This window comes from Coccinella septempunctata, chromosome 6, assembly GCF_907165205.1.
Source record: "Coccinella septempunctata chromosome 6, icCocSept1.1, whole genome shotgun sequence".
NCBI lineage: Eukaryota > Metazoa > Arthropoda > Insecta > Coleoptera > Coccinellidae > Coccinella > Coccinella septempunctata.
The window spans coordinates 479,324-486,823 of NC_058194.1; the positions used below are offsets into that span (position 1 = coordinate 479,324).

The window sequence follows — 7,500 nt, forward strand, 5'->3', positions numbered from 1 at the left end:
GACCGTACGGTCCCTCGCCGAGGCGTTTGCCACAAGTGGTAAACCCCCGGCTATCAACCAGGCTTCATACACATTCTCGACCCTTCGCTATACATGAAAATATAACGACTCGGTGAATTCGAGATGTTTTCAAAATATTCATTCTCGCTCGGAACGAAGTGAGTGGTCGCAAAAGATTCGTGATCGTAACCGAAAGGTTAGACACATTTTTATGGTCGATCGCATAATGGCCATTCGAATACAAAGATACGAAGCGGACCGCGATCTCGCTGCGAGGGGTCGCTCAAGGCAAGAGATGAAACATAGAAGCGATACATCGAGATCGAGAATACTCCGGAAGAACAAAGACTAGCTGATACAACCACTTCTAAGTTCGCGCATCGGAGCTTAATTCTGATAATGCATCGACTGTTTCTACGAAATCACGTCAAGCCCATCACTGCGGGGATCCGATTCGAGCCTACCAACCAGAACAGCAACTTCATCCTTGAAAAAGAAATCCGCCACAACTGGCCAGCATGACCCATTCTCCATCCCTTTACATATATGTCAGGAGGACATGGGATAACCCTCCAGAAGCACATTTACATACAAATTCATCAGATCCGGGGCTATTTGCCTCGGATCGCATCGAATATCTCTAATCGTATCAGTCTCACACTCGTAATATGTCCGGAGGTCTCTCATACATAAGTTTCGAATGCACCTTTCGTAATAATAACAGCTTATTACACGAAGACATAAACGAAACTATGCATCGGAACAACCATCTACGGTCTCCCATCCGAGCGAAACTTTTCAACGTTAAGCATCGTTATGTGTTCGAGTCGGAACGCTCTGCCTACATATGCCAGGAGAGCATGGGATAACCCTCCAGAAGCCCGCGCCAATTTTCAGGGTCCGAACAAGTTTCTTATATGAAGCGTGACCTATGGTTTTTATCGTTGATTTGGGTTGGTATAGGTACGATACTACCTCCTGAGAAGTTTTTCGAACATTCCTTCGGTAGTTTTTGAAATATAAGGAAATCATGTCTCCGAACCTCACATTTTACTATATGTGGAATTTTCAGAGTCCGAACGACTTTCTTATATGAAGCGTGACCTATGGTTTTTATCGTCGATTTGGGTTGAGTTAGGTGAGATACTACTTCCTACGAAGTTTCCCGTTCATATCTTCCCTAATTTTTGAAAAAAAGAAAATTATGTCTCCGAACCTCACATTTTACTATATGTGGAATTTTCAGAGTCCGAACAACTTTCTTATATGAAGCGTGACCTATGGTTTTTTTCGTCGATTTTAGTGTAATTAGGTGAAGTACAACTTCCTACGAAGTTTCCCGTTCATATCTTCCCTAATTTTTGAAAAAAAAGAAAATTATGTCTCCGAACCTCACATTTTACTATATGTGGAATTTTCAGAGTCCGAACGACTTTCTTATATGAAGCGTGACCTATGGTTTTTTTCGTCGATTTTAGTGTAATTAGGTGAAGTACAACTTCCTACGAAGTTTCCCTTTCATATCTTCCCTAATTTTTGAAAAAAAGAAAATTATGTCTCCGAACCTCACATTTTACTATATGTGGAATTTTCAGAGTCCGAACGACTTTCTTATATGAAGCGTGACCTATGGTTTTTATCGTCGATTTGGGTTGAGTTAGGTGAGATACTACTTCCTACGAAGTTTCCCGTTCATATCTTCCCTAATTTTTGAAAAAAAGAAAATTATGTCTCCGAACCTCACATTTTACTATATGTGGAATTTTCAGAGTCCGAACGACTTTCTTATATGAAGCGTGACCTATGGTTTTTATCGTCGATTTGGGTTGAGTTAGGTGAGATACTACTTCCTACGAAGTTTCCCGTCCATATCTTCCCTTATTTTTGAAAAAAAGAAAATTATGTCTCCGAACCTCACATTTTACTATATGTGGAATTTTCAGAGTCCGAACGACTTTCTTATATGAAGCGTGACCTATGGTTTTTATCGTCGATTTGGGTTGAGTTAGGTGAGATACTACTTCCTACGAAGTTTCCCGTTCATATCTTCCCTAATTTTTGAAAAAAAGAAAATTATGTCTCCGAACCTCACATTTTACTATATGTGGAATTTTCAGAGTCCGAACGACTTTCTTATATGAAGCGTGACCTATGGTTTTTATCGTCGATTTGGGTGTAATTAGGTTGAATACTACTTCCTACGAAGTTTCCCGTTCATATCTTCCCTAATTTTTGAAAAAAAGAAAATTATGTCTCCGAACCTCACATTTTACTATATGTGGAATTTTCAGAGTCCGAACGACTTTCTTATATGAAGCGTGACCTATGGTTTTTATCGTCGATTTGGGTGTAATTAGGTTAGATTCTACTTCCTACGAAGTTTCCCGTTCATACCTTCCCTAGTTTTTGAAAAAAAGAAAATTATGTCTCCGAACCTCACATTTTACTATATGTGGAATTTTCAGGGTCCGAACGACTTTCTTATATGAAGCGTGACCTATGGTTTTTTTCGTCGATTTTAGTGTAATTAGGTGAAGTACAACTTTCTACGAAGTTTCCCGTTCATATCTTCGCTAATTTTTGAAAAATAAGAAAATTATGTCTCCGAACCTCACATTTTACTATATGTGGAATTTTCAGAGTCCGAACGACTTTCTTATATGAAGTGTGACCTATGGTTTTTTTCGTCGATTTTAGTGTAATTAGGTGAAGTACAACTTCCTACGAAGTTTCCCGTTCATATCTTCCCTAATTTTTGAAAAAAAGAAAATTATGTCTCCGAACCTCACATTTTACTATATGTGGAATTTTCAGAGTCCGAACGACTTTCTTATATGAAGCGTGACCTATGGTTTTTATCGTCGATTTGGGTGTAATTAGGTTAGATACTACTTCCTACGAAGTTTCCCGTTCATATCTTCCCTAATTTTTGAAAAATAAGAAAATTATGTCTCCGAACCTCACATTTTACTATATGTGGAATTTTCAGAGTCCGAACGACTTTCTTATATGAAGCGTGACCTATGGTTTTTATCGTCGATTTGGGTTGAGTTAGGTGAGATACTACTTCCTACGAAGTTTCCCGTTCATATCTTCCCTAATTTTTGAAAAAAAGAAAATTATGTCTCCGAACCTCACATTTTACTATATGTGGAATTTTCAGAGTCCGAACAACTTTCTTATATGAAGCGTGACCTATGGTTTTTTTCGTCGATTTTAGTGTAATTAGGTGAAGTACAACTTCCTACGAAGTTTCCCGTTCATATCTTCCCTAATTTTTGAAAAAAAAGAAAATTATGTCTCCGAACCTCACATTTTACTATATGTGGAATTTTCAGAGTCCGAACGACTTTCTTATATGAAGCGTGACCTATGGTTTTTATCGTCGATTTGGGTTGAGTTAGGTGAGATACTACTTCCTACGAAGTTTCCCGTTCATATCTTCCCTAATTTTTGAAAAAAAGAAAATTATGTCTCCGAACCTCACATTTTACTATATGTGGAATTTTCAGAGTCCGAACGACTTTCTTATATGAAGCGTGACCTATGGTTTTTATCGTCGATTTGGGTTGAGTTAGGTGAGATACTACTTCCTACGAAGTTTCCCGTTCATATCTTCCCTTATTTTTGAAAAAAAGAAAATTATGTCTCCGAACCTCACATTTTACTATATGTGGAATTTTCAGAGTCCGAACGACTTTCTTATATGAAGCGTGACCTATGGTTTTTATCGTCGATTTGGGTGTAATTAGGTTAGATTCTACTTCCTACGAAGTTTCCCGTTCATACCTTCCCTAGTTTTTGAAAAAAAGAAAATTATGTCTCCGAACCTCACATTTTACTATATGTGGAATTTTCAGGGTCCGAACGACTTTCTTATATGAAGCGTGACCTATGGTTTTTTTCGTCGATTTTAGTGTAATTAGGTGAAGTACAACTTTCTACGAAGTTTCCCGTTCATATCTTCGCTAATTTTTGAAAAATAAGAAAATTATGTCTCCGAACCTCACATTTTACTATATGTGGAATTTTCAGAGTCCGAACGACTTTCTTATATGAAGTGTGACCTATGGTTTTTTTCGTCGATTTTAGTGTAATTAGGTGAAGTACAACTTCCTACGAAGTTTCCCGTTCATATCTTCCCTAATTTTTGAAAAAAAGAAAATTATGTCTCCGAACCTCACATTTTACTATATGTGGAATTTTCAGAGTCCGAACGACTTTCTTATATGAAGCGTGACCTATGGTTTTTATCGTCGATTTGGGTGTAATTAGGTTAGATACTACTTCCTACGAAGTTTCCCGTTCATATCTTCCCTAATTTTTGAAAAATAAGAAAATTATGTCTCCGAACCTCACATTTTACTATATGTGGAATTTTCAGAGTCCGAACGACTTTCTTATATGAAGCGTGACCTATGGTTTTTATCGTCGATTTGGGTTGAGTTAGGTGAGATACTACTTCCTACGAAGTTTCCCGTTCATATCTTCCCTAATTTTTGAAAAAAAGAAAATTATGTCTCCGAACCTCACATTTTACTATATGTGGAATTTTCAGAGTCCGAACAACTTTCTTATATGAAGCGTGACCTATGGTTTTTTTCGTCGATTTTAGTGTAATTAGGTGAAGTACAACTTCCTACGAAGTTTCCCGTTCATATCTTCCCTAATTTTTGAAAAAAAAGAAAATTATGTCTCCGAACCTCACATTTTACTATATGTGGAATTTTCAGAGTCCGAACGACTTTCTTATATGAAGCGTGACCTATGGTTTTTTTCGTCGATTTTAGTGTAATTAGGTGAAGTACAACTTCCTACGAAGTTTCCCTTTCATATCTTCCCTAATTTTTGAAAAAAAGAAAATTATGTCTCCGAACCTCACATTTTACTATATGTGGAATTTTCAGAGTCCGAACGACTTTCTTATATGAAGCGTGACCTATGGTTTTTATCGTCGATTTGGGTTGAGTTAGGTGAGATACTACTTCCTACGAAGTTTCCCGTTCATATCTTCCCTAATTTTTGAAAAAAAGAAAATTATGTCTCCGAACCTCACATTTTACTATATGTGGAATTTTCAGAGTCCGAACGACTTTCTTATATGAAGCGTGACCTATGGTTTTTATCGTCGATTTGGGTTGAGTTAGGTGAGATACTACTTCCTACGAAGTTTCCCGTTCATATCTTCCCTTATTTTTGAAAAAAAGAAAATTATGTCTCCGAACCTCACATTTTACTATATGTGGAATTTTCAGAGTCCGAACGACTTTCTTATATGAAGCGTGACCTATGGTTTTTATCGTCGATTTGGGTTGAGTTAGGTGAGATACTACTTCCTACGAAGTTTCCCGTTCATATCTTCCCTAATTTTTGAAAAAAAGAAAATTATGTCTCCGAACCTCACATTTTACTATATGTGGAATTTTCAGAGTCCGAACGACTTTCTTATATGAAGCGTGACCTATGGTTTTTATCGTCGATTTGGGTGTAATTAGGTTGAATACTACTTCCTACGAAGTTTCCCGTTCATATCTTCCCTAATTTTTGAAAAAAAGAAAATTATGTCTCCGAACCTCACATTTTACTATATGTGGAATTTTCAGAGTCCGAACGACTTTCTTATATGAAGCGTGACCTATGGTTTTTATCGTCGATTTGGGTGTAATTAGGTTAGATTCTACTTCCTACGAAGTTTCCCGTTCATACCTTCCCTAGTTTTTGAAAAAAAGAAAATTATGTCTCCGAACCTCACATTTTACTATATGTGGAATTTTCAGGGTCCGAACGACTTTCTTATATGAAGCGTGACCTATGGTTTTTTTCGTCGATTTTAGTGTAATTAGGTGAAGTACAACTTTCTACGAAGTTTCCCGTTCATATCTTCGCTAATTTTTGAAAAATAAGAAAATTATGTCTCCGAACCTCACATTTTACTATATGTGGAATTTTCAGAGTCCGAACGACTTTCTTATATGAAGTGTGACCTATGGTTTTTTTCGTCGATTTTAGTGTAATTAGGTGAAGTACAACTTCCTACGAAGTTTCCCGTTCATATCTTCCCTAATTTTTGAAAAAAAGAAAATTATGTCTCCGAACCTCACATTTTACTATATGTGGAATTTTCAGAGTCCGAACGACTTTCTTATATGAAGCGTGACCTATGGTTTTTATCGTCGATTTGGGTGTAATTAGGTTAGATACTACTTCCTACGAAGTTTCCCGTTCATATCTTCCCTAATTTTTGAAAAATAAGAAAATTATGTCTCCGAACCTCACATTTTACTATATGTGGAATTTTCAGAGTCCGAACGACTTTCTTATATGAAGCGTGACCTATGGTTTTTATCGTCGATTTGGGTTGAGTTAGGTGAGATACTACTTCCTACGAAGTTTCCCGTTCATATCTTCCCTAATTTTTGAAAAAAAGAAAATTATGTCTCCGAACCTCACATTTTACTATATGTGGAATTTTCAGAGTCCGAACAACTTTCTTATATGAAGCGTGACCTATGGTTTTTTTCGTCGATTTTAGTGTAATTAGGTGAAGTACAACTTCCTACGAAGTTTCCCGTTCATATCTTCCCTAATTTTTGAAAAAAAAGAAAATTATGTCTCCGAACCTCACATTTTACTATATGTGGAATTTTCAGAGTCCGAACGACTTTCTTATATGAAGCCTGACCTATGGTTTTTATCGTCGATTTGGGTTGAGTTAGGTGAGATACTACTTCCTACGAAGTTTCCCGTTCATATCTTCCCTTATTTTTGAAAAAAAGAAAATTATGTCTCCGAACCTCACATTTTACTATATGTGGAATTTTCAGAGTCCGAACGACTTTCTTATATGAAGCGTGACCTATGGTTTTTATCGTCGATTTGGGTGTAATTAGGTTAGATTCTACTTCCTACGAAGTTTCCCGTTCATACCTTCCCTAGTTTTTGAAAAAAAGAAAATTATGTCTCCGAACCTCACATTTTACTATATGTGGAATTTTCAGGGTCCGAACGACTTTCTTATATGAAGCGTGACCTATGGTTTTTTTCGTCGATTTTAGTGTAATTAGGTGAAGTACAACTTTCTACGAAGTTTCCCGTTCATATCTTCGCTAATTTTTGAAAAATAAGAAAATTATGTCTCCGAACCTCACATTTTACTATATGTGGAATTTTCAGAGTCCGAACGACTTTCTTATATGAAGCGTGACCTATGGTTTTTTTCGTCGATTTTAGTGTAATTAGGTGAAGTACAACTTCCTACGAAGTTTCCCGTTCATATCTTCCCTAATTTTTGAAAAAATGAAAATTATGTTTCTTTATAAAATTGCATGTTTATATACATTCATATAATTTTATGATGTGAACGGTCAATGGAGAAATGTCTGAACCTCTTTAATTGTAATATTTTCATCCTGACCAACTGCGGAAAGCAAAAAAAAAAAGCTTACAGCACGCGGTGTTCCCAAGCGGTCACCCATCCAAGTACTAACCGCGCCCGACGCT

General features: G+C 36.7%; 1 non-coding gene across 1 annotated transcript in view; it reads right to left on the reverse strand.

Annotated features, from left to right (window-relative positions):
* Positions 1-7,438: 7,438 nt before the first annotated feature.
* Positions 7,439-7,500, reverse strand: part of LOC123316192 — a 119-nt gene continuing 57 nt past the window's right edge. Inside the window, exon 1 of the ribosomal RNA XR_006538049.1 lies at positions 7,439-7,500. This exon is cut by the window's right edge and continues 57 nt beyond it. This is a non-coding gene — a ribosomal RNA (5S ribosomal RNA).